The 25,946-nt window shown below is 43.5% G+C and overlaps 1 protein-coding gene across 1 annotated transcript in view; it reads right to left on the reverse strand.

Annotated features, from left to right (window-relative positions):
- Positions 1-3,905: 3,905 nt before the first annotated feature.
- LOC127436300 (MLX-interacting protein-like) overlaps positions 3,906-25,946 on the reverse strand; it is a 44,941-nt gene continuing 22,900 nt past the window's right edge. The window contains exon 6 of the mRNA XM_051690383.1: positions 3,906-5,724. The gene's annotated coding sequence lies outside the window, so the exon portion shown is untranslated. The remainder of the gene's footprint in view (positions 5,725-25,946) is intronic.

Raw genomic sequence — 25,946 nt, forward strand, 5'->3', positions numbered from 1 at the left:
CTTTAAATTACATTGAGAAAGTTCTGCATTGACCTATTAATGTGGACCTTGTGTGGAGAACTGAAGCACTATGATGCTATGACAAGGTTTAATAGGCCTATTAAAAATTTGGAGCAAAACATCTTCATCTCCATTTTAAGTGTCAAAAGTACTACAGTTCTCAGAACAGAGAATATAATATGATTTCATGAGGAACTTTTTCAAGCAAGGAGGCATCTGTATACTTTCAAATGTACTTCTCCAAATGTACACTAAATACTTGTAATGAATGTTCACTAAGCTGTCCAATGCTTTGAAAGCACTAATTTGATCCTTGTTTTAATGCAAATAATGAATAAAATGAAGTAAACATTTTCTAGCTATCAGTTACAACAAAAATATGTGAAAACAGAGCACTGGAAATACACATTTTTATGTGAGAACTCTCCAATGTTTTCATAAAAGGAAAGGTGAAATCATTTTGATCGTGTTTGCTGGAAATTATTTTGGAAATATATCAAATGGACAAAGTAACATTTAAAATTAGTAACCAAAGTCTGGAATTTTAACGTAAATGGGAATTGCTTAAAATATGTATATCATAACATAGATAGAAGATTTTTCTTTTCTTGATTTTTGAAAATTATGAGGTAAAGATGCGATGCTTAGGCCTACTTCACTTGATAATATATGAAGATGTTATGTGAACTTTTTTGAAATGATAAATAACTTGTAAATTAATTAATTGTCTTTATTAATATATATACTGTATATGTATTGTCATGTTTATTCTGTTGATTCATGTTTTTCATGTCTTTTATTTTGAAAATCTAGTTCCTGTTTCATGTCATGTGTCCCTAGTCATGTGATTCAGGTTTCCCTCCATGTTCATGTGTCTTGTTTTCATTGGATTATTGTCTTGTTATCTTGTTTAGAGTTCTGTTTGTTCATTGGTTTATGTTCTCCCTTGTCCCAGTATTTAAGCCCTCATGTTTTCCATTGTTCTTGGATAGGTATTATATGTTTGGTAACGTTGTTCATGTCAAGTCAAGTTTATATTCAAGTTCATGTTTCATGTTAATAATTAGGGTTTTTTGGATTTCACATTTGTTAATAAATTTCTCTTGGGTTCTTCACTCCATCGTCATCGTCATTGCCAGTGCCAGCAGCAAACGTTACAGAAATATCTGACCGCAATATGAACCCAGCAATCCAGCTCCTCCACCTACGTCAGGTGAATCGTCCCCTGGAGCATTATGTGGAGGACTTCTGCGATCTGGCCTGCCGGGTGGACTTTAATGACTGTTTCCGTCTTGGATCTCCTCGTTGATGCCTGGCGGTCGCAGTTCCCTCAAGCTAGTTCAGTATATCGACCTTGCCCTGCAGATTACTGGTTCTACGTTCACTGTGGGGGAGGCGGATGCCGAGCCAGAGTTCCACGACATGGCCGCCAAGCCAGAGTTCCACGACATGGCCGCTGAGCTAGCGCCATCGTTTGCCACGGATCCTCAGCCTGCACCATGCCATATCACAGCCACGCCTGAGCCTGTTCCATGCCATGTCACAGCCACGCCTGAGCCTGCTCCATGCCACGTCATCTTGTTATTGTCGCTGATGTTTCAACTGTTCCAAAATCTGGTAGCAAAAGTTTTTTGCCAACCTGATCTCATGTAGTACTAATAGTACGAGATGGTTAATTCATAAGAAATGGTACAAGTTGCATCATAAAAAAACGTAAAACTTTTACTGCCATAGAGAAAAATAAATTAACCAACATTGTTATAACAATATTTTTCTACATTTAAAGAAATATTTTTGACTGTATAGGGGTTGTATCTTGAGTTCTATGGAGATTAAAAAAGTTACTGATGTCACATTATAGGTTCTTCAGATCAGCATACTGGTTTGTATGTTCTTTAAACCTTTATTTTGAAGTTGATCCTCAGTTGAAGGAAACACCAGGTTTCGTCAATCTGATGATAATTTTACTAAAACAACATTTATGATCATCTTGAAACAGTATTGTCTTTACAAGGACATTATTAATTTAAATGACAGCTCTGCATTACAGATCTACATTAGAATAAACCAGCTGAACATTACATTATCTAACTTTGTAACAATCATTGGTCTGAAAGAAATTCTTAACATAAGCAAGTATAGTTTGGGAAAAAGAGATTCTGATTCTTGAGAACCATGAGCCTTTGTAAAACTGTGCATCACACCTGTAAATTCCCCATTAGTAAAAGCTCTTTAAACCCACTACACAGGATATACTGATGAATGATTAGAGATGAGCAATGTGACAGCTTAAATATGGCTAAACATCAACAGACATTAACAAACTTTCTCAGTATGACATACAGAATTGAGCTTTGCACTGCTGGTAAGTATGATTTAAATTTTTATAGAGGCAGAACATTCTATGTTAGTTATCAGACAACATTTACTAGGATAGAGATTAAGTGGAGCTATCAGGTTTGGTGTAAGATGAAGCAGAGATTGTGCAGCACATCCTCATTCTTTGAGCATCAGTTTGCTTGCAGTCCAAGTATTAAATAAGATTATTTATGTAGCTCAGATGAATTTCCTTTTAGCTCAAGATGAGTGAAAAACTATTGTAAATTAGGAGTGATGGACATATATACTGTATGTTTATCCATATATGTAGCTATAAATGTCAGCTTATTCTTTTAGAGATACATTTTTAAATGATACACTTTAAGGACTTTATCTTGATAATTTTCCCTATCTTTGTAGTTTTACTTCTGCTACTCTCTTTACCACACACCAATCTATCTGCATCTATCGAGCCAATGCAACACATGAAGATGTTGGGTGAAACAGCGCTGAGATATCTGGTGGGTTTTTGAACTTGAATTTTGCTGTGAAAGCTAACTTTACATTTCTGTAATAATTTATTTTCTGTTATAATAGTGACTTAATAAAGAACATTATCTGGGTCACAAATAACAAACACTCAATTAACCAGTTACATTGCATCTTTGACACTGGCTTTGAAAAAACAAACTGTAAGTTAAATGAGTTTCTCCAATCAGTGACTGGCCTCTTCTTTTTCAAGGAGAACAAAAACGTATTGGCCCTGAGGAACCACACAGGGGCCTACACTGTTGGATGCATTAGGGAGGCAAAAGAACATGATTGCCTGAACTGTGCGCTCATCTCTACCTTCAGCTCTTACTTGGAGGAGGTGATTAATCTAGATGGGCTAGATATGGAGCAAGAGCTACATTACAAGCTGAAAGCCATCAGACAATGTCTCGAGGACCTAAAAAACAGAACGTGTGGCTCACATCCAGCAGATATCTGCGAGGCGGCCTTTCAACATAATCAGATAGATTATAAGAATTTAGAAAAGGTGAGAAGCATACTTGTGCTTTTCATACAATGGATTACCAAACCTATGGCGTGATGGTACTGGTAAAAGTAATATTTTTGTTCCTACTATTTATTCTTTAATTTTACCAGACATATTTATTTTTACTTATTGTTTTTTTTATTATTATTTATTTTGTATTTATTTATACATTAATGCTGTTTTTAAGTATCAAATAAATAAACAGAAATAATCAGTATTATATTTCCGCATGTCAAGGAAAAAGTCTTTGATGTTTAAAGATCTCAAGACAATAAAGATCTGTTTCTGTGTGCTTATTTTCAAGCAATCCTATAAATTTGTACACCCTGGTTGACAATGTTACATATAATAAAATCATGTTTAATAAAACAATATGGCAATTATATATATATATATATATATATATATATATATATATATATATATATATATAATATCTATATCTATCTATCTATCTATCATATATATATATATATATATATATATATATATATATATATATATATATAGTATATAGTGTATTTATATATCTAAATGGTATCTAAATAATGCTTATGGTCATGTCCTAAATTAGTATCTTAAAATAATGGCAAAAATGTGACTATGTATGAATAGACAGTGCATACTGAATGATGTTTGCTTCATTATTTAAAAAAATATATACACATACAAAACTTGTTTTTGCTCCTTGTTCAGATTACTTAATTAAAACTAAAGCAACACAATTCTAGAACATTTTGTCACATTCTTTTGTGTGTGTGTGTGTGTGTGTGTGTGCATTCTATCCATTTAAATCTGTAAACTGGAAGTTTACTTAATACAATTGAGTTGGGACTACATGAATAATGTTTGTGGTATTAATGTAGCATTAAACAAGTGTTGAAATTAAGTGTTATTTTATGCATTTTTGAGCAAGTTGAGAACAGGAGTTTAATGTTCTGTTATACTAGTATTTAAAAACAGTGTCTGCTATGCTGGAGTTTTGGGGGTTACCAGTGTGGTGATGAATGGTGCTTGTGCTTAGGTTGAGGAGGGACTTTGATTTTCAAGTGATATTTGATTTGAGTGCCTCTTTGTTCTATAAGCAGTTGCTATTAAATTGACAGTGCAACAGTTTCACTGTCCTTACACTTGCTCACCTGGCATATACTAATGATTAATAAAATAAATTAAGTTGGACCAACACAAAAAAATTGCTTAAAAAACCTTAGTAAATTGAGTTTGACAAATCTAATTAAGTTGAGTAAAAACTACTATAGTACAATGATTTGACCTAATCCAACTAAATTATGCTGGCTCAATGAAACTAACTTAATCTGAATGAAAGACATTGCAGGGAAACTTCACCCAAAAATGAAAATTCTCTCATCATTTACTCACCCTCATGCCATACCAGATGTGTATGACTTTCTTCTGCAGAAAACAAAGAATCTCAGCTCTGTAGGTCCTCACAATACAAGTGAATGATAGCCAGAAGTTTGAAGGTCCAAAAAAGACATAAAGGCAGCAAAAATGTAATCCATACAACTAAATGAAGAGCTCTCGAAGACATGGGAGCCTCATCTGGGGAGTCGCGGCCTTCACAATGCTGTACTGCACTGTGAAGCGGGGATATACATTGATTACTCTGGATGAAGAGGTGGTAGCGGCCCACCAGTGCTCCTCCTCGACCCCGGCATGGAAATCCAGGCCCACTCATCCATCTAGGCCCTGTAGGATGAAATCTACTCTCTTAGGCAAGGCCTACAGAGCGGCGGTTAGGCTGGCTTGGCTTTGCACATCCTGGTCTGCTCAGGGAAATAGACATGAGCGGGCCGGAACCCAAGTCCTTCACAGAGCTGTGCTGTGCCACTGACATGGCTCTCTGGGCTGCCAAGATCCCCACCCAAGCCATCTGTAGATCCATGGGTAGTCTGGTGTCCGGCGAGCGCCATCTCTGGCTTAATTTGTTGGAGATGTGTGAGAGGGACAAAGCCGTGCTGTTAGACACCCTGGTGTCTCAACAGCGCTTGTTTGGTGACACCATTAGTGCCTTCCCTTAAGGTTTCAGGTGGCACAGAAGCAAAGGCAGGCCTCTGTAGCACCTCCAACTCGCTCATGCTCTCCCTCGGGTCAATGCCCTCGCAAACTCAGCGCACCCGCTGCACCACCACAGAGCTCCCGGTGTTGTCCCAGTGCCCCTGGCCCAAGTGCAAGGTTGCGGTCCCGAGGCGCCCTCATTATGGTGGGAGGCCCCCACCAATCCGGAGCAGTGCTCCTGATGTCACTGGCATGAAGCGGGGACCAGAGTCCACGGACATGTTTGTTTTGGTCGCCAAGTGGACCCGGGTCATCCAGTGAGACCCAGCAGAGCTTGAGTCGTTTTCCTGGACGACAAGAAAATTGAGTTAATATTTCAAATGTTGTTGGCTTTTTGTGTCATGAACCAATAAAGAATGAATGCCCCAATGCAATTGCTCGGGGCACAAACATATTCACAATAAAGAGGTCTTTTCCAATTCATGCATCAACACAATACAAACATCGATACCACTCCTGTGTCATCTGGCTTATTATGCGGAAGCATGATGCCATCTTCCGGGCATTTCCTGCTGGATGCTGAGGACGAAAGAAGTTGGTGACAGGATCCTGATACACATGTTCTGTGTCTGAGCACATGGCTTAGTGTTTAATTCCTGGTCATGTGCTCTCTGTCTCTTGTTTTTAATTTGAGCACATGGTCTATGACGGTGTTCGTTTGCCATGTGCTCTTCTGTCAGTCTTATGTCTAGGCCCCATCCCCTTGCTACCTTGTCATTAGTTAATTTGCCTCACCTGCCTTCCCTCGTTAACCTCCTCATTTCCTTCCCTATTTAATGTCCCTGTGTTCTCTGTCCTGTGTCAGTTTGTTGTGCATGTTTCCATGTTTGGGTGTCGTGCCTGTTTGCTCCTTCTCTGGTAGCCTAATTTCTGTTCCCCTGCTGGTCCTGACCTGTTTGGCTCTGGACCGCACAGCCTGTGGGGCTTCCTCTCTCCAGCCCAGCCAATTTTATCGACTCCATGCCCTGGGACTGTGTTTTTCCCCCTCGGGGTAGTTTTTGTTTGTTTATGTTTATTTTTGTATTAAAAAAGCCCATTCACTTCTACTCTGCTTTTGAGTCCTCTCCCTCTCTTTACATAAATTCTGTCTCATGTTTGACCTATGGACTGGTGTTGGGCCTCATGTATTCAGATAGAAGACAAAGGCAGGCCTAACAGTCATAAAAAACATTCCTCAAGCCCCCTCCTTCTAAGTCATAAATCTTACTGATAAAATCGCGCCAAAATCAAACAAAGGGAGTCCTAAACAGACTACAGATCAATGAAGCCTTGCCCACTAAAGGATCGAGCACTCAACTCCTATTGGATGAGGCACACAACAGAACGTCCCTCAAACATGACATCATCCGGACTTCAAATAATTCTGAAAATGCTTCCAAAGTTGCTTCCGGCTACTTCGTTCACCGAATACGGACGTAGCTTTTTGCTGCTCTCCGGTGTAACCTCGTGGCATAAGGAAGTAATGTCCGACTTGAAACTGTAGCCATACAATCTCCATCTCGCTGGACGAGTTGAGATTACTCTGTGTTCAACCAAACACTCTAACGGATCCGAAGGAGACCGCCGAGCAATTCGCATCTTCATCCGTTGGCCTACAGAAGTGAAGAGATTAAAGATTTCTCTTCCATCTTCAATCAAGTCGACATTTCTGAGTTCTCCGCCAGCCCGCCGAGAATCAACAGCCGTACCGCCCTCTGAGAATCAACAGCCTTACCGGCCGCCGACAGCGTGAGGAAACGGCTCTAGTCATCACACGAGCCTCAAGAAACCGGGTCAAAGTTAAAGGACGGAGGAAAACACATTCTACCTGTGTCCTCATGCGATTCAAGTAAGAGGTTTACGTCTGGGCAGAGATAGAATATTATAGCGTGTTATTCTTGTGTTTCAAGGTTTTTGCTTGTACAGTTTACGGACCGCCATGTCCGCTAATTATTAATACTCAGGGTATTAATTATCACGAATTTGTTTTGCTGTATTGTAGTCCAACCAAATTGGACTGTTGTGCATTTTCGCCATCGCGGGTGAGACAGCAACTGAGTTCATCTATTAAAGAGTCAAATAACAAGGGACTTTTACGAGCCCCGCTCGTAAAACCGCGTCTCTGAGTGATGAACACGGCTGCTTCATCTCCAGCTATCGCGAAATCAGCTTTCGGGCTGTCACTTAATCATCTCTCTCTCTCTCTCTCTCTCTCACTAACCACACTGACACACACACACACACTGTCACACACACACCTTGTGTTATAGGATTATTTTTATTTCCATATCTAATCATATCACTGTTTAGTTTGTAGTTGTAAGTCGGAAGTTTATTGACTGCATTGTATTAATTATTAATTGATATTACTGCATAAATAAACTTTGTTTATATTACAAAGAGAAGTGTTTTGGTTTGTTTTGCATACGCCTGTGTCGTGCTGACGGGATGTCAGTGCTCGGATTCAAACCTTCATTCATTGTTTTTTTATTCGAAAATCGATATTCTTCGGATGTCGATTTTCCTAAGAAAACAATCTAATATTGAGACTGTTTTAATATTCGGTTATTAGTCCCTGATTTCAGGGTGGTGCCCCGTCAATGTTAATCCTTATTAATATTCTATTGATTTTTGATAATTGATAATTATCTTTGATTGAATTAGAATGATCAATAAGCTAGTGTTAATTTTAATGTTTCTTCGATGTTAACAATTGATAAGTGTTGATTTTAAAGGATTAAAAAAAAGCTAACATTGATTCTCATCAATGTTCTATTGATTTTAATAATTAATAATTATCTTTGATAATTATTAATTATTGCTAATAACCAAACTTGCTCCTAAACGTAGCACACTACATATACTGGAGTCCTATATGAGGTTTTAATGAGTTAGATCCAATTAATTAATTTAAATATTGATTAATAACTACAGAAATAATTATTAATTATTTCTGATAGTAACACTGATCTAAACAACCAGTAAAGCCCTACATAATAATTGGTGCCCCGTGTGAGGCATCCTACGTGCCAGTTCTGTCACAGTGTGTATGCATAAGAATCCAAAGTAATAACTTGAAATCCTTACTTCAAAGTTTGGTTCTGTTTGACAATTTACTTCTCAAAACTTGCCAAACATAAGCCAGTGTGGTGTGAAAGTGCTCTTAAGAGTGAATTAGGGGTTGGTAAATTTACTATAGTCTGCTTAAAACCTGCTGTTGTTGTTATTTAACTCATAACGCTTTCATCTAAATGTTACAGAAAGGTGCCAAGTCACTTCATTGACATCCACCAAAGAGAGAACGCAGTGAAATTTGCACATTACATAACAGTAGACCGTAAGCCACAGGTTGAAGCCTCTCAACTGTGCTTTTGTGCTAGCATTATATCAACTTTAAAACAACAAGCTGTCAGAGCCACTATCACAAGAATTTTTACGGCCCCAGTAAAATGAGTCACCAATCGCCCTGCGTGACTGGAGCTGAAGCTCCACAGAGGTTAGTCGACCCAGCACTGCAAGATGTAGTTGCTGCTGTCCTCCGTCTCTCCATAGAGGAGAGAAATAACCTTAACGGCTACAATGTTAGTCGTTGTGATGAAGCATTGCAGGAACTAGTTGATTATGTCAACAACCCGGTCGGGAAGCCAATGTGCACAATCCTGGACCTTGTGGGCCAAATGTTCCTTCTTCATCACCGCAAAACCCAACTGCAAACCGCAGAGCACCAGGCCCAGCTCGCACAGCTGCAGAGCAGCTATCATGCGGTGCAGAGGGAAAATCTCAGCCTGCACCAAGAAATTAGGTGCACTCAAGCTGAGAAAGTCCAGGCACAGAAAGATAATGCCCGGATGCAGGAGGAAAACGAAGCCCTGCGCAGGCAGCTTCAAGCTGCCCAGCTAAAAGTAGAGTCTGATCAGGTAAGTGCAGCTGAAACGCACCGCACGACATCTGACATAGAAGAGGGCTCCCTTTTAGCGCTACGCGTAGAAATGTGCCCCTGAGAAACCCAGGAACACACGCTAGGAGCCGAGCTGCCCCTAGTGGTACAGTCTCTGACTTCGTCCTCCAAGACACCTTTCAAAATCCTCCAGCGGCCCGCTGGTTGGATGCAAGTGCCCCTCCTTATAGTTGCCCTCCTCAGTCAGTTTTTAGTCACGCCACCTTGCGTTTCAAACCGACTGATTCCACACCACGAAGGGGGGACAATTATTTTCAAGCCCAGAGTGGTGTAAGTGGCTCAAATATCCCATTAGCCAGGGAGCTGTACGCAACCCGGGGTCCACCCCCATACGTCGACTGGACTCCTTCCCCACCAAGAAGGGGAGGAAGTCGTCCTCATCGCTATAGCGATCCGAGTGACTATGATGTTTCGGATGACTCGGACGACCCGTGGTCATACCGACACCAACGCTTGCGCATCCGACAACTCGAGTCCCTCGCAGGGGACATAGAACGTTTTGACCCAAATAATCGAGATTCAAACATCGACAATTATCTTAGGGAAATTGAGCACTGCCTGATTGATTTGCCTTACGCTTCCTCGCGCGAAAAACTCAAGCTCATATGGAAGACCACGGTAAGGAGTGTCCATGCGTTCATGGAAACGCTACCGACTGGTACACGAAACCACTACTCAGCTCTGTGTAAAGCCCTACGCGAGGAGTATTCGCTGTATATCGACGAAGCCTCCGCTACCATAGCTGCTTTCGCCATCACCCAGAAGAGGCACGAGCCTCCGCGTGAGTATTATAGACGCCTGAGAACCACGTACTTCCAAGGAAGTAATGCACCAGGTCTGGAGGAGGAACGAGCTTTCAAGTCTCTTTTCCTTCACAACCTCCACGAGTGCGTGCGATATGACGTCACAATGCACTGCAGAATGGGCAACCCCACCATGCAGGAAATCAGAAAGTACGCGCAACTGGCATGGGAGACACGCGTGCGCCCTGCCCGAGGGCATGAAGGCGACGCCAGAGCCCTGGGGATCCAAGCCTCATATGCAGACCTAGCGTTTGAAGGCAACAAAACGCCTCACGTTAAGGTGAATGCTAGAACAGGACCCCAGAGGCGCCGATCATCCCGCCAGCAGGGTAAGCAACATAACCAGGGGGGTGGTAACCAGACACACCCCCAGGGTCACGGCAGGCCTAAACAACAAAACGTTCGCTGGCCGAAAGGAAATGCGTGTTTCAAACGAAAACCCAAACAAGAAGGTGAGTGGGTAGGAAAGGTTTCAAATCCCCTCAGAGAACAAGATTTGAGAGAGGAAATGGAGGATATTAGGAGACGCTTGACTGAGTTAGTAACTAAGCTTGACGTGCTCCGTTGTTCACCGGGTCCGTCAACCTCCTCAAAGGAACACAGCACTGAAACCCCGTTAGTATGACTAGACGATGTACCCCCTCCCGTTAACACCAAAGTTTACTTTGTAGGTCAGGAAAAGGGGAACAGTGTCCAAGTTGCTCCCCAAAACAGTCACTCCTAACATGCCACACCCTCCTTTTCTGACCTTCTTGGGCGATCTGTACCGTAAGGGCAACGCTTGACACGTGGGTCATTCAACTCCCACGGACTACTCAACACCGGTTCCGAAATAGTCTAATGGGTTCCAACACCTTCGCAGAGGTGGCTAGAGCAAAGCTCTCCCTTGGCAAACCGTTATAGACAGAGACCTACAACGCAAGCATCACAAGCTACACGCAAGATAGGTCGTCTATCACAAAACGGGCCTGGATTGACACCTTTCAAGGGATTACGCTAGTACACCCTGTTTATATATGTCCCATTAATACGGAACCACTGTTAGTTGGCCAGGACCTACTGAACCGATTGGCTCCGCTCATTGACTGCCGTCGTGGACATGTGGGCTCAGGTTGACATACCGAGACCACTTGGTCCAGAAAACAGTTCGACAGCTTCAGATACACACGTCGCCATCGTCCAAAAATCCAGCAGAGACGACGACTCCAATAAGAACAATTACAGGGCCTGGGTAAAACCCTTCAGGGTACTATAGTCACTGTAAATTTGCAATCCGTTCTTATTGATAACACTTTGCACTCTTTAGGGATTTTGTCAGAGAAAACAACTTATGCGTGTATCGTTAGAGATCTAATGCAGGACCTCAGGGAAATTAGCTCCTCAGTCAACAGTCTGAGTGGTGGAAGGATTCCAGATTACCTGGTCTCCCTAGACCTTGTCGAACAAATCCTTAGATCTGCTACTATCTCCGTTGTGCAACCTTCACAGATACACATGGCATATAGTTTTGGCATTGAAATTCCAAACAATGTAAATCCTCAGAACCTCAAAATAGGATTTATCCTCAATCTACCGTCATAGGCAGAATATATATAGACTAAAATCTGTATTTAATGTTGGTTTTCAGAGAGGTAATGCACACATTCACCTCAAAACACCACCAACACTCGCCTACCATGATGAGGACCCCTCGCTCTACCTTATCTCTAACCTAAACGTGTACTAAGACAAAGTACATTCATTGGGTTTGTCAAAACGCAACCCCTTTGTTAGAGAGGTGACTAACTACCTCTGCGGCCAAAGAGCTGCATTCCATGAACAAGTGTCATGATAGCATGTCCATCAAAGATGAAGGAACAGAGACAAAGGTAGAGCGAGCAGGCAGTTGCTGGCTCGTTAACACACCAGCCACCGAAGTCATACGACTGCCATGATACAGCCACTAAACTAAGGCCACTAAACCAAGGCTACCAAACCAAACGGTGTTCTTAATGGTTCCTCAAGGAGCCAGCGTGCACACTGACGATATTGTCCTCCATCATCTCAATGTCAACAAACATGACGCAGAAATTGAGATCTTGGACTCATTTAGAGGTCACGGGCTCACCGTTGATGACACCCTTCGACAGCAGCTTCAGGCTGAAGGGATGGAATTAGTGAAGTTCAGTCTCAAACTGACTGGCTTGACCACTATATTTCATAGTCACATAAGCAGATCGTCATCTTACCGAGAACACCCTATCAGTTTGGTTGCCCTCTGGCTCCTCCTTAGTGGTTGGATCATCATCTCAATTATTGCACACGCCATGTACAGGTACATTCAACACCTACAGGCCAGACTGGACTCACTTCTCATACAGCCGCGTTTTACACACCAGTCTGAGCCCATCACACAGGTTAACTCCATCATTTCCAAGGATAAGCCTTTTAACCTTTAACCCTCCTTTCCTCTAACATTTTGTTCCTAGTAACCAATGTCAGGTTCTACTTTGATTTTGTGTTATGACCAAAGAACAACAAAGGATTGTGTTATGGTTAATGCTGTGCCTTCCAATAACTTGAAATGTTTATGTGTGATGAATGTAGTTTTAGAATTAGCTAGAAGTTCTATGCCCAGATGTGCCTCAATCTCTGTCCAGACGATAAAACCTCTGTGAACTCTAATGAACTGTATGGACTGTGCAACCATTTCTCTTTCCTATCAGGAATACATGGATGGCGTAACCCACAGGTTACTGTGAACCGACAAGAACTGTTCGGCCCTTCAGTTGCTCTAAAGATGCTGGACAACAACCAACTCTTCAGAACAAAGGGGGGAATGTTGGGCCTCATGTATTCAGATAGAAGACAAAGGCAGGCCTAACAGTCATAAAAAACATTCCTCAAGCCCCCTCCTTCTAAGTCATAAATCTTACTGATAAAATCGCGCCAAAATCAAACAAAGGGAGTCCTAAACAGACTACAGATCAATGAAGCCTTGCCCACTAAAGGATCGAGCACTCAACTCCTATTGGATGAGGCACACAACAGAACGTCCCTCAAACATGACATCATCCGGACTTCAAATAATTCTGAAAATGCTTCCAAAGTTGCTTCCGGCTACTTCGTTCACTGAATACGGACGTAGCTTTTTGCTGCTCTCCGGTGTAACCTCGTGGCATAAGGAAGTAATGTCCGACTTGAAACTGTAGCCATACAATCTCCATCTCGCTGGACGAGTTGAGATTACTCTGTGTTCAACCAAACACTCTAACGGATCCGAAGGAGACCGCCGAGCAATTCGCATCTTCATCCGTTGGCCTACAGAAGTGAAGAGATTAAAGATTTCTCTTCCATCTTCAATCAAGTCGACATTTCTGAGTTCTCCGCCAGCCCGCCGAGAATCAACAGCCGTACCGCCCTCTGAGAATCAACAGCCGTACCGGCCGCCGACAGCGTGAGGAAACGGCTCTAGTCATCACACAAGCCTCAAGAAACCGGGTCAAAGTTAAAGGACGGAGGAAAACACATTCTACCTGTGTCCTCATGCGATTCAAGTAAGAGGTTTACGTCTGGGCAGAGATAGAATATTATAGCGTGTTATTCTTGTGTTTCAAGGTTTTTGCTTGTACAGTTTACGGACCGCCATGTCCGCTAATTATTAATACTCAGGGTATTAATTATCACGAATTTGTTTTGCTGTATTGTAGTCCAACCAAATTGGACTGTTGTGCATTTTCGCCATCGCGGGTGAGACAGCAACTGAGTTCATCTATTAAAGAGTCAAATAACAAGGGACTTTTACGAGCCCCGCTCGTAAAACCGCGTCTCTGAGTGATGAACACGGCTGCTTCATCTCCAGCTATCGCGAAATCAGCTTTCGGGCTGTCACTTAATCATCTCTCTCTCTCTCTCTCTCTCTCTCACTAACCACACTGACACACACACACACACTGTCACACACACACCTTGTGTTATAGGATTATTTTTATTTCCATATCTAATCATATCACTGTTTAGTTTGTAGTTGTAAGTCGGAAGTTTATTGACTGCATTGTATTAATTATTAATTGATATTACTGCATAAATAAACTTTGTTTATATTACAAAGAGAAGTGTTTTGGTTTGTTTTGCATACGCCTGTGTCGTGCTGACGGGATGTCAGTGCTCGGATTCAAACCTTCATTCATTGTTTTTTTTTATTCGAAAATCGATATTCTTCGGATGTCGATTTTCCTAAGAAAACAATCTAATATTGAGACTGTTTTAATATTCGGTTATTAGTCCCTGATTTCAGGGTTTTGCCCCGTCAATGTTAATCCTTATTAATATTCTATTGATTTTTGATAATTGATAATTATCTTTGATTGAATTAGAATGATCAATAAGCTAGTGTTAATTTTAATGTTTCTTCGATGTTAACAATTGATAAGTGTTGATTTTAAAGGATTAAAAAAAAGCTAACATTGATTCTCATCAATGTTCTATTGATTTTAATAATTAATAATTATCTTTGATAATTATTAATTATTGCTAATAACCAAACTTGCTCCTAAACGTAGCACACTACATTTACTGGAGTCCTATATGAGGTTTTAATGAGTTAGATCCAATTAATTAATTTAAATATTGATTAATAACTACAGAAATAATTATTAATTATTTCTGATAGTAACACTGATCTAAACAACCAGTAAAGCCCTACACTGGTTTGAGATCATCAACCTGAAAGATGCTGATGTGCACATAGCCCCTCATCACAGGCCATTGAAATCTGCCACTGCTTACAAGTTCAAAGTCCCGCCCTTTGGCTTATCCTTAGCTCCTCGCACATTCATGAAATGTGTAGATGCTGCTCTCGCTCCGCTGAGGCTGATTGGCATTCGTGTTATGAATTACCTCGATGACTGCTTGCTCTTAGCACAGTCAGAGGAACAAGCTTGCAAACACAGAGACCTATTACTTGCACATTTGGAGTATTTGGGACTGAAAGTTAACTGGTTGAAGAGCATGTTCACGCCCAGACACCAGATTTCATTCCTGGGCAAGAATCTTGACTCAGTCTCTGTGCTAGCGAGCCTGACGAAGAACGCATTCATTCCATTCACCTGTGTTTTAACACTTTCAAGCTGGGTAAAACGTTTCTGATTAAGCTTTTTTAATGGGCCCAGTGCCTCATGGCCTCTGCAACAGTGGTCACTCCACTGGGACTACTGCGGATGAAACCACTTCAGTGCTGGCTCAGACTGAATGTGCCCCATCATTCATGGCAACACGGGTGCTTATGTCTTGTGGTGTCATGCTGCTGTCTAGCCATGTTAACCATTTGGAAAACTGCCACATTCTATCAGACGGGTGTAGCACTCAAGTGTCCAGGCACAAAGTGGTCTCAACGAATGCGTCGAACATGGGCTGGGGAACCCTGTGCGATGGGTGCCCAGCCTTAGGCACCTGGACAGGTGCTCAAACGACCTGGCACGTAAATTGTCTGGAACTACTTGCTGTATTTCTAGCATTAACGGCTTTCTGACCAGCCATCCAGGGGTTTCATGTTCTGATCAGAACCGGGAAAACAGTGGTTGTGGCCTACATAAATCACCAAGGGGAGTTCGATCATGGCCATTGATGAACTTGCCACACCAGCTCCTCTGGTGCAAGAAACATCTCCTATCGATACGTGAGACACACGTTCCAGGTCACCTAAACCTCTCCTCAAATTTGCTCTCGCGACAAGGCGTTATAAAAGGAGAATGGAGATTTCATCCCCAGTCAGTTCTGATGATATGGGTTCGATTTGGGAAAGCCAAAATAGATCTATTTGCATCACCAGAGACAACACATTGTTGCCTGTGGTACTCCCTGACTCATGCCGCACCGGGCCTGAACACTCTAGCCCTCAAATGGCCCCTTCAACAAGATGTTTATAAATGTTGAAATGGCGAGTGTTTGCTGACTGGTGTTCTTCTCGAGGCGAGGACCCTGTACGGTGCATTGTACAGGGTCTATTCCTCACTTTCTACAAGAATGTTTAGATGCGGGTCTCACCCCGTCTACTCTCAAAATGTATGACACCGCCATTGCAACCGGACATACCCCACTGGACGGTCTATCAATAGGCAGACTTCCTTTGATTGTTAAATTCTTACATGGCGTGAGATGGTTGATACCGTCTCGCCTCATCACCGTGCCGGTTTTGGACTTGGTGCTTGTGTTAAAAGCAGTCACGGGCCTGCCGTTCAAACCATTGGATACAGTGAGTTTACGCGTACTCTCATTAATGACTGTACTGCTTTTTGCTTTGGCTTCAGTAAAACGTGTCAGGGACCATAAGCGCTGTCGGTCAATGAATCCTGCTTAGAGTTTGGACTAGGCTTATTAAAAGCCATTCTTAAACCCAGGAAAAGCTACGTGTCAAAAGTATTGACCACTCCCTTCAGGGCGCAGGTTATTACCCTTCAGAAGAAGCGGAAAGGCTACACACACTGTGTCCTGTAAGAGCACTGCGTGGATATAGTACGTCGATCGCACAAGGCAAATGACCGAACCGGTTAGTGTCATCGCCATGTGTATCCATCCATTCATCATTCTACTAATCCCTTCTTATTGTGATATGAAGAGGAGACGCTGTTGGTGTCTTTTACAACCCCTTTGGATAGTAGGCATCATTGCGCGTGCGAATCAGTAGCACAGTACGGTATACAGTACATTCCACCAGCGTCAGCTTTAGTGACGCAGCATGAATGAGTGACTTGAAAGGGAATGATAAGGTTACTACTGTAACCATGGTTCCCTGAAAGGAGGGAATGAAAAACTGAGTAAGCTGGCAGCAATACTGAATCTTCGCTACAAGGTTTGAGTATCGCTTGTACACTTCAGTCGAATATTATGAAAAGATAGCGCTGTGTACCACCATTATTTATGGCCGCTGATGCATGCGAGGGAAGTAGAGCACAAAGAGCTATCTGCTAAATAAAATTGGCAAAATTTTAAAGAGTTTCAGAGATTGGCTATGGTTGCGAGGATAACCCCTAGCATCAGCTTAAGTGACGCAGCATTTCATTCCCTCCTTTTAGGGAACCGTGGTTACAGCCATAACCTTATTGTTGACAGTGTACAGTAAAGGTTTATGAGAAATATAGGTAGAAATATGTTTGTAGAAGATACAAGCAAATTCTTACCTAATAAGGTTTTAAAAAAAGTTTAATCATCCCACTCAATTTCAAATTGTAAAGTATGAAAGGCAAATGTTAAGTAATATCCTATCCTATGATAAACCACTTCACCCACCAAAAATTTAATGCTCAGATAAACAATTAATGCACTTGCATCACTAAGATGTGTGCCCAGCATTTGCCTAATGGAAAATGTTAACCATTCATTAATAATAAAAGCAAGTTTCCTCAATAATAAAATAACAAAGCAGAGGCTAAACAGAGATACAAAAAAAAATAAAATAATAAATAATAAAAAAGTCAGGTCTGTGGTTTAAATTTCGTATGATTGTTATTAGTAGCCTAAAAAAGCCAAATTTGACAGACTGACAATGGGTGTCATTCATGAAACTTTTGTAAATATATGAGTAAATTGGGAGTAATTTGCATGTAAAATGGACCATCTCAAAAACTTTCTTTCAGCCTGCATACACCCATGATTTATTAGTTAAACGTGTTAGTGAATTCCAAACATTCGTAAATAGGGCCAAGCACATTCATTCACAATTATCATAATCCACGGCCATTAAAATGCCATAAATGGAAGGCACCAGACTCACTAGAAAATGAGAATAGGAACCTTTTAACATCTATGTGGAACAGTACTAAAAGGTTGAAATCTTGATCAGATCAAGATGGTGGCACAGCAGTAGCACCAGCGGCCGCTCCGGATCCAATATGTTGCTATTTCTGTTTCTTAGCCTGATTTTTACGGCACATGGACATTGGAGCAACCGGTGTTCGTGTCTACCATCGCCAGACACTGCTACAATATAGAAATCATGCAACAACTAAGCTGCAGGATGACCTGCTGGAGAAGCTACGTGATCTAAGCTTGCTGCGGGGACCAGGCCTACAGTCCTCAGCGTGCCTGATGCTGGTGGCCAGGGGGTACATCGTAAGGGGTGTGCTTGGAAGTGGAAGCGTGGCAAGAGGGCAGGGGTCCATGCTAGGCTAAAAACAAACCCTAGCCGGCCGGCTCTCCTGTCTATCCTGCTCTAAAATGTCTGCTCCCTGGACAATAAATTGGACTACATCCGATTCCAGCAGATTACGCAGCGAGAGTTTAGAGACCGCTGCATCTTTGTTTTTACGGAGACGTGGCTCAGCGACAGATTTCTGGACACCACCATTCAGCTAGATGGGCTTGCCTCGTTCCGTGCAGACAGAAATGCAGCTCTGTGTGGTAAGGCTCGTGGTGATGGCTTATGTGTTTACATCAACACGGAATGGTGCAAGAACTCGGTGCTAGTTTCTAGTTACTGCTCATCGCTGGTGGAGTTTGTGACTGTTAGATGCAGACCATTTTATTTACCACGGGAATTCACAACTGTCCTCATAATCGGAGTGTACATTCCCTCCAATGCTATTGCTAAGGAGGCGTTCTGTGAACTGCATGGGGCTATCAGCGAACTGCAGAACGCTCACCCTGATGGACTATTTATTGTTGCTGGAGATTTCAACCATGCAAATCTAAAGTCAGTGCTCCCTAAATTCCATCAGCATGTGGACTTTGCAACGAGAGGGGCGAACGTGCTGGATCTTGTTTACACAAACAAGTGATTGCGGTACCCAAGAGTTCAGCAACAGCAGTTTCCTTGTTCCCTGGGTCACATACCTGGTGCGCATGGCCGTCATCACGACCACCGTCCGCCATTCCATTTTGGCAGGTTTGGCGCTCCAGCGGCGGTCTCCCCGCCCCTGCGTGCCCAGCTGTGGCACAAATCCGTCCCCGATGTGACGGTCTCCACGGGTCACGGGACAGGCCTCTTCCTTCACCATCCCAGGCTGTTCCGGGAGTGGTCACAAGGAGCCAGGTAAGTCTGTCGAGATTGTCCCCTTGGTCCACCTTGCCCGGAGCTTGGACGCGTGGCTTGTGCTTTCCAACCCGTCGCGATGGCTGGTCCGGACTGTCCGACGTGGCTACGCGATTCGGTTCCCCAGGCATCCACCCAGGTTCAGCAGCATCCACTTCACCTCAGTGAAGGGCGAGAACGCCACTACCTTGCGCGCAGAAATTGCTACCCCCCTACGGAAGGGTGCGATAGAGCCTGTCCCTCCGGCCGAGATGAAGAAGGGGTTTTACAGCCCCTACTTCATTATGCCGAAGAAAGGCGGTGGGTTGCAGCCAATCTTGGACCTGTGAGTACTGAACCGGGCCTTACACAGACTCCCGTTCAAAATGTTGACGCAAAAACGCATTCTAGCGAGCGTCCGGCATCAAGATTGGTTCGTGGCGGTAGACCTGAAGGACGCGTACTTCCATGTCTCGATTCTACCTTGACACAGACCCTTCCTGCGGTTTGCATTCGAGGGTCTGCTGTATCAGAACAAGGTCCTCCCTTTCGGCCTGTCCTTGTCCCCTCGCATGTTCACTAAGGTCGCAGAGGCAGCCCTTGCCCGTTAAGGGAAGTGGGCATTCACATCCTCAACTATCTCGATGACTGGCTAATCCTAGCTCACTCTCAGGATATGTTGTGTGCACACAGGGACCTGGTGCTCTTGCACCTCAGCCGACTAGGGCTTCAGGTCAACTGGGGAAAGAGCAAGCTCCTCCCGGTTCAGAGCATCTCTTTTCTCGGCTTGGAGTTGGACTCAGTCTCGATGATGGTGCGCCTCACGAACGAGCGTGCACAGTCGTTGCTGACCTGTTTGAAGGCGTTCAGACAGAAGACAGCAGTTCCACTGAAACTGTTTCAGAGGCTCCTGGGGCATATGGCATCCTCAGTGGTGGCCACTCCGCTCGGGTTGATGCATATGAGACCGCTTCAGCACTGGCTCCAGACTCGAGTCCCAAGATGGGCATGGCGCTGCAGGACACATTGCGTGGCCATCATACCAGTCTGTCACCACCTCTTCAGCCCTTGGACTGACCTCACATTTCTACGGGCAGGCGTTCCCCTAGAGCAGGTCTCCAGGCACGTCGTGGTTACAACAGACGCCTCCAAAATGGGCTGGGGCGCTGTATGCAACCGGTACGCAGCCGCCGGCTCCTGGACAGGCCCGCGGCCACGCTGGCACATCAACTGCCTGGAGTTGTTGGCAATTCTGCTCGCCCTGCAGAGGTTTCGGCCATTGATCCAGGGCAAGCATGTGTTCATTCGGACAGACAACACGGCAACGGTGGCATACATCAACCATCAAGGTGGTTTATGCTCCCGTTGTATGTCACAACTCGCCCGCCGTCTCCTCCTCTGGAGTCAGCAGCACCGGAGCACTGGAGTCAAGTCACTGTGAGCCACTCACATCCTGGGCAACCTCAACACTGCAGTGGATGTGCTGTCATGACAAGTTACCCTCAGGGGAGAGTGGAGACTCCACCCTCAGGTGGTCCAGCTAATTTGGAGTCGATTCGGGCAGGCAAAGGTAGACCTGTTTGCTTCCCATGAATCCTCCCACTGCCTGCTCCCACGCCCTGACCGAGGGATCTCTCGGCAAATATGCGTTTCCCCCAGTGAGCCTACTTGCACAGACCCTGTGCAAGGTCAGGGAGGACGAGGAGCAGGTTGTCCTGGTAGCACCCTACTGGCCCACCCAGACATGGTTCTCGGACCTCACACTCCTCGCGACAGCCACCCCCCCCCCCCCCGGCAAATTCCCCTGAGGAAGGACCTTCTTTCTCAGGGACGGGGCACCATCTGGCACCTGCGACCAGACCTCTGGAATCTCCATGTCTGGCCCCTGGACGGGATGCGGAAGACTTGAGTGGCCTACCACCCGCGGTGGTAGACACGATCACTCAGGCTAGGGCCCCCTCTATGAGGCGCCTGTGTGCCCTGAAGTGGCATCTGTTTGCTAAGTGGTGTTCTTCCCAATGCGAAGACCCCCAGAAATGCGCAGTCGGATCGGTGCTTTCCTTTCTGCAGGAGAGGTTGGAAGGACCATGCAGGTGTATGTAGCCGCTATAGCGGCACACCACAACACAGTGGACGGTAAGTCCTCAGAGAAGCACGACCTGATCATCAGGTTCCTGAGAGGCTCCAGGAGGTTGAATCCCTTCAGACCATGCCTCATTCCCTCATGGGACCTCACTGTGGTTCTTCAGGGTCTACGGAGAGCCCCCTTTGAGCCTTTGCAGTCAGCTGAGCTTAAGGCACTCTCTTTAAAGACTGCCCTCCTGACTGCACTCACTTCCATCAAGAGGGTAGGAGACCTGCAAGCGTTCTCTGTCAGCGAAACGTGCCTGGAGTTCGGTCTGGGCTTCTCTCACGTGATCCTGAGACCCCGATCGGGATATGTGCCCAAGGTTCCCACGACCCCCTTTAGGGACCAGGTGGTGAACCTGCAAGCGCTGCCCCAGGAGGAGGCAGACCCAGCCCTGATGTTGCTGTGTCTGGTGCGTGCTTTACGCATCTATTTGGATCGCACGCAGAGCTTTAGAGTCTCTGAGCATCTCTTTGTCTGCTTTGATGGACAGTGGAAAGGAAGCGCTGTCTCCAAGCAGAGGATTGCCCACTGGGTCATTGACGCCATAACAATGGCAAATCATGCCCAGGACGTGCCTCCCCCGGCAGGGCTACAAGCCCATTCTACCAGGAGTGTGGCCTTGAACAGTGGTGCCTCTCTAACAGACATCTGCAGAGCAGCGGGCTGGGCAACACCCAACACCTTTGCGAGGTTCTACAATCTCCGGGTGGAACCGGTTTCGTCCTGTGTAGTGGCAGGCACAAGCAGGTAAGTACGGGACAGCTGGCCGGGTGTATTGCTTGCACATAGCGCCTTTCACCTCCCCTGAGCTGAAGACGTGCGCTGTTGACTCCCAGTACTGTTCACAAACTGTGTTCCCTGGATGATTTCCTCCGAGCCCTGTGGCAGACGAGTTTGCGGAGAAACTCGCTGCTGGCTCAGTACATGTGCTAACTAAGCCCTGTACTGGGGTAGGTGCTCCGCATGTGTTGGTTCCCCATAGGTAACCCCATGCGACGTATATCTTCCGCTAATTCGTTTCCCTATTGGTAAACTGTGTCTTCCTTGGGCGTCGAATATTACCAAGTGCCGCTAGATTTTAAATTTGTATTTTTTTTATCTCATTCTTTCTGGTTATATCAGAAATTCCATCTTTCCTTCATGCCAACAGTGTTTAACACTGCTTAACACGTGGTGAATTACTGCATTAAGGGCTGTTAACAGGTGTTTTGCTCCTGATGGAGCATTAGTGGAACGCTCTTGGAGCGAGAGAAAACAATGACGCTCCGATTTTTTAAAAACCCGCTCATCGCTCCAGGCAAAATCATGCCGCTACACTCCTCGCTCCACTTCCACTCCGCTCCGCTTACATACTCTGCTCAGGACCTTAGACTGGGCTGAAGGTTCACCTTCCAACAGGACAGTGACCCTAAGCGCATAGCCAAGACAACGCAAGAGTGGCTTAGGGACAACTCTGTGAATGTCCTTGAGTGGCCCAGTCAGATCCCGGACTTGAACCCAATCGAACATCTCAGGAGAGACCTGAAAATGGCTGTCCACCGACAGTCCCCATCCAACCTGACAGAGCTTGAGAGGATCTGCAGAGAAGAATGGCAGAAAATCCTCAAATCCAGGTGTGCAAAGCTTGTCACATCATACCCAAAAAGACTTGATGCTGTAATCACTACCAAAGGTGCTTCAACTAAGTACTGAGTTAAGGGTCTGAATACTTATGTCAATGTGATATTTCAGTTTTTTCATTTTAATAAATTTGCAAAGGTTTTTGCTTTGTCATTATGGGGTTATGGAGTGTAAATTGATGTGAAAAAAAAAGAATCTAAAGCATTTTAACATATGGCTGCAACATAACAAAATGTAAAATAAAAATGAAGGGGTCTGAATACTGTATGAATGCACTGTATGTATAAATATTTATACCCGGCTCAAGAATTACTCCGTAAATACTGATCTATGGCATTTAAAATTTTTACTTTGATCATCATTTTTTTAAGAGAATGCAGAGAGGGAAAGGGTGGCCACTTGGAAGAATCTAAAATATATTATTTTATTTGTCACTACATAATTCTTATACTCAATATATTTGTATATTTCATATTTTCTAGCAAGTTATTTCATAGTTTTAATGTATATTCTACAATGTGAAAAATAGTAATAACCAAGAATAAGTACAGTTGAAGACAGAAGTTTACATACACTTAGGTTGAAGTCATTAAAACAAATTTTTTAACTACTCCAGATTTCATATTAGCGAACTATAGTTTTGGCAAGTCATTTAGGACATCTACTTTGTGCATGACAAATAATTTTTCCAACAATTGTTTACAGACAGATTGTTTCACTTTTAATTGACTATCACAATTCCAGTGCATCAGAAGTTAACATATAGTTAACTGTGCCTTTAAGCAGCTTGGAAAATTCCAGAAAATGATGTCAAGCCTTTAGGCAATTAGCCAATTAGCTTCTGATAGGCTGATTGGCTAATTGGAATCAATTGGAGGTGTACACGTGGATGTATTTTAAGGCCTACCTTCAAATTCACTGCTTCTTTGCTTGACATGGGAAAATCAAAAGAAATCAGCCAAGACCTCAGAAAAAAAATTGTGGATCTCCACAAGTCTGGTTCTTCATTGGGAGCAATTTCCAAATGCTTGAAGGTACCACGTTCATCTATACAAACAATAGTACGCAAGTATAAACACCATGGGACCACGCCACCATCATACCGCTCAGGAAGGAGACACATTCTGTCTCCTAGAGATAAATGTAGTTTGGTGCAAAAGTGCAAATCAATCCCAGAACAACAGCAAAGGACCTTGTGAAGATGCTGGAGGAAACGGGCAGACATGTATCTATATCCACAGTAAAACAAGTCCTATATCAACATAACCTGAAAGGCTGCTCAGAAGCCACTGCTCCAAAACTGCCATAAAAAAGCCAGACTACAGTTTGCAAGTGCACATGGGGACAAAGATCTTACTTTTTGGAGAAATGTCCTCTGGTCTGATGAAACAAAATGGCCATAATGATCATTGTTATGTTTGGAGTAAAAAGGGTGAGGCTTGCAAGCCGAAGAACACCATCCCAACTATGAAGCATGGGGGTGGCAGCATCATGTTGTAGGAGTGCTTTGCTGCAGGAAGTACTGGTGCACTTCAGAAAATATATGGCATCATGAGGAAGGAAATTGTTGTGGATATATTGAAGCAAAATTTCAAGACATCAGCCAGGAAGTTAAAGCTTGGTCACAAATGGGTCTTCCAAATGGACAATGACCCCAAGCATACCTCCAAAGTTGTGGCAAAATGGCTTAAGGACAACAAAGTCAATGTATTGGAGTTGCCATCACAAAGCCCTGACCTCAGTCCGATAGATAATTTGTGGGCAGAGCTGAAAAACCTGTGCGAGCAAGGAGGCCTTCAAACCTGACTCAGTTACACCAGCTCTGTCTGGAGAAATGGGCCAAAATTCCAGCAACTTATTGTGAGAAGCTTGTGGAAGGCTAGCCAAAATGTTTGACCTAAGTTAAACAAATTAAAGGCAATACTACTAAATACTAACAAAGTGCATGTAAACTTCTGACCCACTGGGAATGTGTCGAAAGAAACAAGTTGAAATAAATCATTCTCTACAATTATTCTGAAATTTCACATTCTTAAAATAAAGTAGTGATCCTAACTGACCTAAGACAGGGAAAGTTTTCTACAATTAAATGTCAGGAATTGTGGAAAAACTGAGTTTAAATGTATTTGGCTAAGGTGTATGTAAACTTCTGACTTCAACTTTAGGTGTGCATAAATTTTATACTGGTAGTGTACAAAAGTGTAAGCTCTCTGGCACCTTTTAAAAATATAAAACCCAATAGTCCCACAACCTTAACTGTGGGTATGTTGCTGTAATGATTTTGTTCAATAAGACTTTGTAAATGTAAAAACTGGGAAATCAGGAAACATGTTACTTATTTTTTTTTTTAATTCAGTTTGCATACTTGGTTTTTGTTGTACAGATTTGCATGTGCATGTCTATAAAGCAAGGAGCCCAACAAGGCACCTCAAAAAAACCCAAGTATTTTTGTTCTTTTATTCCACTCTTATCTTTCAGCACATTGACAACAGGCAATACTCCTACTTCAAGTGCAAGAGACAACACATGAGACCTTCCTACCACTATATCTCTTTAATTTATAGCGCTAAAATAGCGTCTACCTATACAATCCTCAAGCTGCTGTACTCAAGGCTTTGCACTTCTACTGATTTTTAATAGTTCACTAGTCGAGCCCTTAGTCGAGTCAAATTCAACTAGTTGTGATGTCGTTCAGCCCCACATGGCAGAGATCGCATTCACCAACCAATACAATCAGTAGGTGGGTCCAGCTTAGCCTGGACTACCTGTAGCTGTAGGGTGTTCCCCATCCTATTGCAGCCACTTGTTCGGATGGTTACGGGGGGCCACGGGATATAGCATGCAGGCGACAATGGGAATGTGTTCCGTCATGTCATCATACTCCAACTTAAAAGTGCTTGTCTAAATTGTCGCCCACTCTCGTTTTTTAAGGAGTGAAAAGCATCCAGGTCAGATGTCCCGACACACAAAGTTGTGCTGATCATGTTGAAAATAAGTGCCCGACCGTCGGCCAGTATTATTGGCTGATATTA

Source organism: Myxocyprinus asiaticus, chromosome 4 (assembly GCF_019703515.2).
Source record: "Myxocyprinus asiaticus isolate MX2 ecotype Aquarium Trade chromosome 4, UBuf_Myxa_2, whole genome shotgun sequence".
Lineage (NCBI taxonomy): Eukaryota > Metazoa > Chordata > Actinopteri > Cypriniformes > Catostomidae > Myxocyprinus > Myxocyprinus asiaticus.